The sequence below is a fragment of the Gossypium hirsutum genome, chromosome A01, assembly GCF_007990345.1.
Source record: "Gossypium hirsutum isolate 1008001.06 chromosome A01, Gossypium_hirsutum_v2.1, whole genome shotgun sequence".
NCBI classification, from domain to species: domain Eukaryota; kingdom Viridiplantae; phylum Streptophyta; class Magnoliopsida; order Malvales; family Malvaceae; genus Gossypium; species Gossypium hirsutum.
Genome location: NC_053424.1, coordinates 83,199,569 through 83,207,719, shown reverse-complemented (window position 1 = coordinate 83,207,719; position 8,151 = coordinate 83,199,569). Strand labels below are relative to the sequence as shown.

The following is an 8,151-nucleotide window of genomic DNA, read 5'->3' as shown; positions in this document are numbered from 1 at the left end:
TGTAATAATAAAATATAAGTAAAGTAATTACTAACATATAAATAAAGGTACGCATATAATACAATTTAAAACCTTTAATGATAATAATATATAGATAAATATATATAATGGTATAAAAATGGCATAATTTAAAATAATTAAAATAATTTGTAAAAAATAGTATATAATGAATAATAATATGAAAAAAATATATTGTTACAATGTAAAATAATAGTATAAGGATATATAAACATTATGTGATAAAAATATACTATAATAAATAATAAGTAATATAATAAAAAGAAAAAAAATGAATGTTACATAATATAAATATATAGGAGAATAATATATGATAAATAAAAATTTATATAGATATATAAATGGTATTTTTAATAATAATATATGTATAGTTTTTTTATAATAAATAAATTAGATATAAAAGAATAACAAAATAATAAAGAAAAGGGCTAAGATTAAATTTAAATAGAATTATAAGGCTAATTTAAAAAAAATAAATTTAATTTTAAAAGCTGAAAATGAGGAATGACTAAAGGGATAAATATCCCTGTAGCCGAAAAAACACGCGGATCTTTAAATGTACTGGGTCAGTCAATCGGGTTGGCCCCAAAACGACGTCGTTTTGGGGCCCTTATGTACACTACGAAACGGTGCCGTATAGGGGCGCTTTAAAAACCAATTTTCATTCAAAAAACTTTCATTTTCACCTCCTCCTAAAAAAAAAACTCAAGAATAATGCTCTCAAGAGCCTGCCTGGCCTCTGAGCTCCGATCGAACTCCGATCATCGGGCCTCGCCGTCCTCCGCTTTCTCCACCACCGTTCACGGTGGTCGGAGCTCCCAAAAACGAGCTTTACGCTCCTTAAAGCTTCCCAAAGCCCAATCCGACGGTAATATCCTCTTTCCTTCCCATTTTAAAAGTTCTTTTGTTTCAAAAACGATTTAAATCTCTGAAAAAAATGAAAAAAAGATAGAAAAGAGAATGAAAGGTAGTTTCTAAAAAATCACCTCAGATCTGATTTTTATTCTTTTTCTCTGTAATATCCGTATATGTTTTACATTTATTTGGTTCCCCCCCCCTTTTACAATGTTTAGATCCAGGCTTTATAGCCACTGTTAACCAATACAAATTTGGTATACAAATCTGTCATGTTTCTTGCCTTGTTTTACTTCTTTCCTCTGCTGTTTTCTCCTCTTTTTTGCAGGTAATCGAGCGACGAAGTCTCTGGCCTTTGAGTAGTGCACCGATCACGGATCCTGGAATCACGGCGCTGATGGTGTTACTGGAACGGCATACATCGAAGGGTCGAGACACTTGGGATGACTCGAAGCTTCCAGAACTTCATTGCGGTGCTGAAGAGAATGAGAGCTAGGGTTTCTAACCCTATCCGAAACTCATTTGGGCTCCCGCTATTTGGGCCTTCGGGTGGGTCTGTTTAAGTTAGGCTGGTCTAGGTAGGGTCAAGTTTTGGCTGCTGGATCTGTTGTACTTGGGCTACGGGACTACTTTAAGGTTTTGGGTAGTGGGCCTGCTGGGTAGTTTTAGGTACTGATTTGGCTATTGGGTTGTAACTGGGTATGGGCTTTTGTAACCTGGACTGTTTAATAAATAAATATTTATTTAATTATTTTTTGTTTGGTTTTTTTAAGGCCCAGACGAAATTGGGCTCTTACATGGATTTTTTTATGATATTAAGTTTGCAAGTATCTGATTAATGTTGGAAAACACTGTTGGATGGTGCAGCTTGTGGGGCAAGTGGGGCACGTTACATATTAATAATGTGTATCACCGGGTTTCCAGGCTTGTATTCCTGCTTCTACCGATCCAAACTGCGAAAGTAGTATAGGTTGAAGGGAGGCTGTTATGGCGATTGCATGCGTCATTTGTACTGCGAGATTTGTGCCTTGACTCAAGAGTATCGTGAGCTCCAGAATCGTGGATTAGACATGTCTATCGGTATTTCTACATTAAACCATCTTAATTGTTAAACCTTTCTTCAACTTCAAGTATTTGAGTATAGATGCATACAAATTACCTTTGTGGGGGTATATATATGCAGGTTGGCATGCAAATGTGGAGAAGAACCAAGGGCTAGCGATGGCTCCAGTGGTGGAAAAAGGGATGAGCAAAGAGATGATGATGATGGGATAGCTATCTTAATACCGTCTTTTATTTAATTAATGAGTTTGTTCTCGTCATTGTGTTTATCTCCATAACTTTTATTCTCTCTCTATTACTTAAAACTTTTTTTTTCTTCAGCAGAAGATGAATTTATTAAGAAAGGAACTATAATAATGTTTGAATAAACCATTTTTTGAAAATCTCGACTTTGATTTTGAAAACAAAAATGAACATGGGAGTCGCCACCAATCCTTTTTATTTAGGTGTGATTGGATCACCTCATAATTCAATCATTTTAATAAAAGTTTAAATTTATTAGAACGTTTTTTAGTCTACAAAATCCAGAAAACGGGTTCAGGAGTCGGCTATGCACGAGGAAGGATTAGCACCCTTGATATGCCCAAAATTGGTACCTAGTTGATTACTTAGTGTTTTAGTGTCGAAAGTTAAAAATTCGAAAATAATTTAGAAATAAGATCCTTCTTTGTATTTGAGTATTTTTTAATAAACTCTCGTGAATTAATAAAAACGTGCGAAAAGGACACCTTATCCTGAAGTATCAAAAGAGCTATATCCCGTAAGTTAGGATGACATTTCAAATCCTCGAAAACAAACTTTCCTTTTATTTTATTATTTAATCATATTTCATATATTTCGAATTTCAAAAGGATATTTGGTTATTTTAGATTCAACGAGAAAATCGTAATCGCGTAAGTTAGGGTACGACTTCTCGAATTTTAAAATACGAGACATTACCAATTTAAAAAGTTTGAACAAATACAAGGGTAACACTCAAAGTGATGTATACGTGTTTTGTTTAGGATATAGTATAAAAACCGATTGTATCTAAACTTAATGATGTAATGACGATACAAAATGACTATACACGACTTATAACAATGGAATTCTCAATTCACGATTTTAATAATAAAACAAATAAGATAACACAAAAATAAAGGAAATGACAATAGTATCCAATATTTTGAAAATGAAAGAATGGTGAATAAATAAATGAAATAAATAATGAACATCAAATTTAAACATAAAAAAATATGTATGTAAAACAAATAAATAACTTAAGTATTTAAATAATAATAGATAAGTAAGATGTATCTAATATTAAATTTGAATGTTTTAAATATAAAAGAATGATGAATCAATGTAAATTGATAAAATAAACAAGGGATAATATCGAATTTGAATATTTACCAAGTAAAACAAATAAATAAATAGGTAGACAAAATATAGATAATGTTTATTTTAAATATTTAAAAGATAATGGAATGATAAATAATTAGATAAACGAATAAAACTAATGTAAAGGGAATAATAAATAAAAATATAAAAAAATTATTGATAACATGAATTTTAAACGAGTAACAATAAATAGACAGATAATAATAAAAATTTAAAAACCTATGAAAAGGCTGAAATTTAATAAATGACTTACTTGAAATTAAAAAAAAACTTAAAAAGGGTAAATTATAAATAACAATATAATTAAAACAGAGCCAGGGACTAAAATGAGACACGCACAAATGTGCAAGGACTGGATGGGAAATATCCCTGGTCCTTACGTGCAGTATTTGGGGGACTAAAATGAAATAACAATAAAATTATGCGGCCAAATTAAAAAGTAAAAAAAAATGAGATAGGACTAAAATAAAATTGCCCAAAAAGGCGGAAGGGCTAAAAGGGTAAATAAACCAATTATAAAAAAAGCGGATCCTACTTGTGCGGATCGGGTCAGTCCGAGTCTTGTCACAAAACGGCGCCGTTTTAGTGCCTTTCTGGCCTCTCCAAAACAAGGTCGTTTTCATTCTCTTTATAAGTCAAAAAAATATTTTAAAACCTTCATTTTAGCCACTTTTTTTTTCAAAAAAAAAACTTCAAAATTCTCTCAACTCTCTCCCCTCCCCATGTTTGGCCTTGGGCTCAGGTCACCGAACCGTCGACCGTCCGCGGTGGCCGAAAATACTAAAAATCACCCCTTTTGCTTCTCTTATCTAGTAGAGCCCAAATTTGGGGTTAAAAGGACCCAAAAACATTCAAAATAAACAAAAAGCGACAAAAAACCCCCCGTTTCTCTTTCATTGATTCCGATCGCAGCCCTCCGTCAAACCCCCAAGGGTCCGTTGGCCTTTCAGAATGGAAGGATGAATAGCTAGAACAGAGGTAAAGACCCTTCTTTCTTAGTATTATTATTTTTTTGCGAAAATAAAAAATAAAAAGGAATTTGAAATCAAGGAAAATACCTAGTTCTTTTCTTTTAAATCTTACTGATATTTTATATTCGATTTCGTGTGTCGAGAATTACATTTGTAACACCCCTTACCCGTATCTAAGGCCGGAACAGGGTATGAGACATTACCAGACTTAACCATACACATAGACGAAAACCGGGCCATAAAATTTCATTTAATTCAAAACTTTTCGAACACATGCATAGACTCATATTTAAAGACATATAACGTGGCATAAATGAGCACTTACACATCCATAATCATGCAATAACATGTTATTCAATTTAAACATATTTGCTTACCATCCTGTATATAATATACATTCTTACATTAATTAGAACTAGACATGCTAAATCTTATTCTCATTTTATACCATCATATTGTAGTTACCAATTTGTCCATTAAACATCCATATTCAAGGCAACATTACTCATTTCCATTTAATTCATGATCCATTAGCCTGCATTTAACTTACCTGATGTATTACCAATCATGCATAACAAACAAAGCTAACTATATCATCACATCAAAACATAGGACATGGCATGATTAATTAAACTTATAAACCATAATAGATAAGGACCACATCTCATGATCATATACGATAACTCAATGCAGACTGATACGTATGGTCAAAGTCATAATAATAACACATATCACAAAACAAATTTCCAGTACATGCCACTCACTTGATATTTCTAATATTTGAATTAATTCTGTCCCAAAAAATGATAGTTTGATAGTGTGATTTTGCCTCCGACAATCTCCAACCCCAAGCCGACCTGCCAATACTAAAGAAATGGAGAGGATGGGTAAGCTTTACGCTTAGTAAGTCCATATGAAATTAATAAGCAATTACTAACATGCTTTTCAAGATAAAACACTATAATTGTACAATTACACATGTTCAGGTTAAGCTGTTTTATGGAGTTACAGTTACTAAATCATTCATATCTGGAGCTACAAAACTCCAAATTTAGTTTTGTTAATTTTCCTTGAAACTAGACTCATATACCTTTATTCCATAAAATTTCCAGAATTTTTAGTTTAGCCAATTAGTACAGTTTATTCATTAAAGCTTCCCCTATTTTGCTGTCCAACAGTTCTGACCTCTCTTCACTAAAAATTATTTATCTCATATTTCGGGACTCGGATGATGTTCCCGTCCATTCCTCCTGAAAGTAGACTCATTGAGGATTCTATTCATATAAATTATAACTCATAATTATTTTTTTAAAATTTTTAACGAGTTTTCCAAGTTAGAACAGGGGATCTTGAATTCATTCTGATACTGTTTCACAAAAATTAGAATATCACATAATATAGAACTCTTTTGCTCCCCATGTTTCTTTTATATGAAAATAGACTCATTAATATTTAATTCCATAATTTATTTGATACACAATTTTTGGTGAATTTTCAAAGTCACACAACTGTTGCTGTCCAACACTGTTTTACTATTAAGATTCACTCTTACACAATTTCACTTAATCCATTTTGTCTTATCGAAATTCACTCAAATATTGAGCACATTGCTCATAATTTTCATAAACATATACCTGCACTTATTCATCATATAATCATGTTCACATGTATTTTTACTTAATCGATTTTCCCATTGAACTCTTCGGAATAATAACTGATACTCAGTTGCCTGCACATATTTTCACACTTGTAGACAAGGCTATCTGGTACGCATAGTAGCCTGCACTTAGTACTACACATGCGACCAATTATCTAGTACACATAGTAGCCTACACTTAGTACTACACACGTGATCGAAGTTATCGGGTACGCATAGTAGCCTGCACTTAGTACTACGCTCACAATAGGTCATTCGTATCGTTTCTATTCCGAAGGCTCAACCGGGAAGTTCCTAACTTTTCAACATGTTACAAATTTATTCATAGTCCTTTTTCAATTTGCAATTTACAACAAATAATCATTCTATAGGCAGCCACATTTCATATGATAACAAAATATAATAAAATATAAAGAATCGATAAATTATTTACGTACAAACTTGTCGAAATCTCATCAAGTACAAACGTGTAGCAATTCATACAACCCATGTAATAGTAATTTAACATTCAATTCATGTAACAATAATTTGCCATTCAATTTCACATGACACAACAAGCATCACATTTTCTATATCATATACACCATCCATCAATTTCTCCTAAACATATTAAATCATACAATTTATGCCATAACAATAGAAAATTACAATTCAAGTATGGTATTGCATTATTATTAACACCCGAACTTACCTCGTATACGAAAATGACCATTTTTACCATTTTGTCCACAACTTGGTATTTTACCGAATTTAGCCCAAATTTCAATTTTCCTTGCTCTATCATTACAAATATAGCATAATTAGGACTCACATTATTCAAATTGACCCAAAATCATATTTTGGGAAAATTACAATTTTGCCCCTAAACTTTGTCAAAATTACATTTTTGCCCCTAGGCTCGTAAATTAAACTTCATCCTATTTTCTTATGTTTTATGACATGATGATCATTTTTCCCTTCTATAGCAACATCAAATTCACACTCTAACATGCACTTATGAACATTAGGCATTTTTACCGATTATGTCGTTTTACTCGTTTTCACGTAAAATCACTTAGTAAAAGTTGTTTAACACAATTTTGAGCTTCATATTCTACCATAAAACATCAAAATAAACACATTTCACCTATGGGTATTTTTCCAAATGTAACACCCCAAACCCGGCCCAGACGTTATGGCCGGATCTGACATGCCACATCGAAGCGTTCAAAACATTTCAGGTTGTTGTTCTAGAAAAACTTACTTAGTGTTTTAAAAGATAATTTCTATGCAGGTTAAACTGAATGGAAGCTGCGCACCAGGTAGGAAACTGGAAAAGAGGAGGTGAGTCCCTCAGACTGTTTAAGTACCAAGCTCCCTTCGGATCCAATCCTAGACATGCACACCGCCATTACCACACCTTAACGTTGTGTATATTTCCAGGAAACCAATTTGATTAAGTCCTTTTTAGGAAAAGTGATTAATTTTGGAAAAACATTCTCAAGGTGGAAGCTTTGCTTGTTGTCGTGTTATTTTGAAATCAATTACCGTTTTTGAAAACGCGCCCTAATGCTATCCAATTTCAACAGTTAAATATGAGTAAACCCTATCTTAATAAAACATATAAAACCCATCAAAGAAAATAATTAAGCGGCCTTATTACATTTAAAAAACCCAAAACCTTAAATGTAAATAAAAAAAATGTCCAGTTCACCGGAATAAAATCAACTTGCAGAACGTGTGGCCATTCCGAATCCCTCACAGCTCCAAGCCCACTATGGTTGGGGATTACCTGCATGGATGAAAAATAAAGGGGTGAGTTTAGGGAAACTCAGTGTGTAAATTAACCCAACCATAGCCTATATCAGCTTAACCACAGAAATAGAATAAGTTGGCCTTAGCCCAGAACAGAAGTCAGAATGGAGCCCATAGGCCCATAACAGAACAGAACAGATATCACAAGTTTATGCAGTACCCAACCCATATCCAACCACATGAACCCCCATACCAACCTTTCACCATGTGGGGAGACTACTCGACCCACTCAACCGTTACACGCCACAGAAATATGCAGCATGGCTGCCAGAACAGATAATGTGACAGAGTCACCAGATACAGATAATCGTGGCAGAGCCACCAGAACAGATATATGTGGCAGAGCCACCAGATCAGATAATTGTGGCATAGCCACCAGGATGTTTCCTCCATAATATAACCCATGTCCCCATG

The 8,151-nt window shown here is 33.1% G+C and overlaps 1 long non-coding RNA gene across 1 annotated transcript; it reads left to right on the top strand.

Moving 5' to 3' along the window:
- Positions 1-564: 564 nt before the first annotated feature.
- Positions 565-2,333, top strand: LOC107939371 (uncharacterized). The gene is made up of 3 exons (XR_001695109.2): positions 565-886; positions 1,202-1,953; positions 2,057-2,333. It is a non-coding gene; the product is annotated as an uncharacterized lncRNA (long non-coding RNA).
- The last annotated feature ends 5,818 nt before the right edge of the window (positions 2,334-8,151 follow it).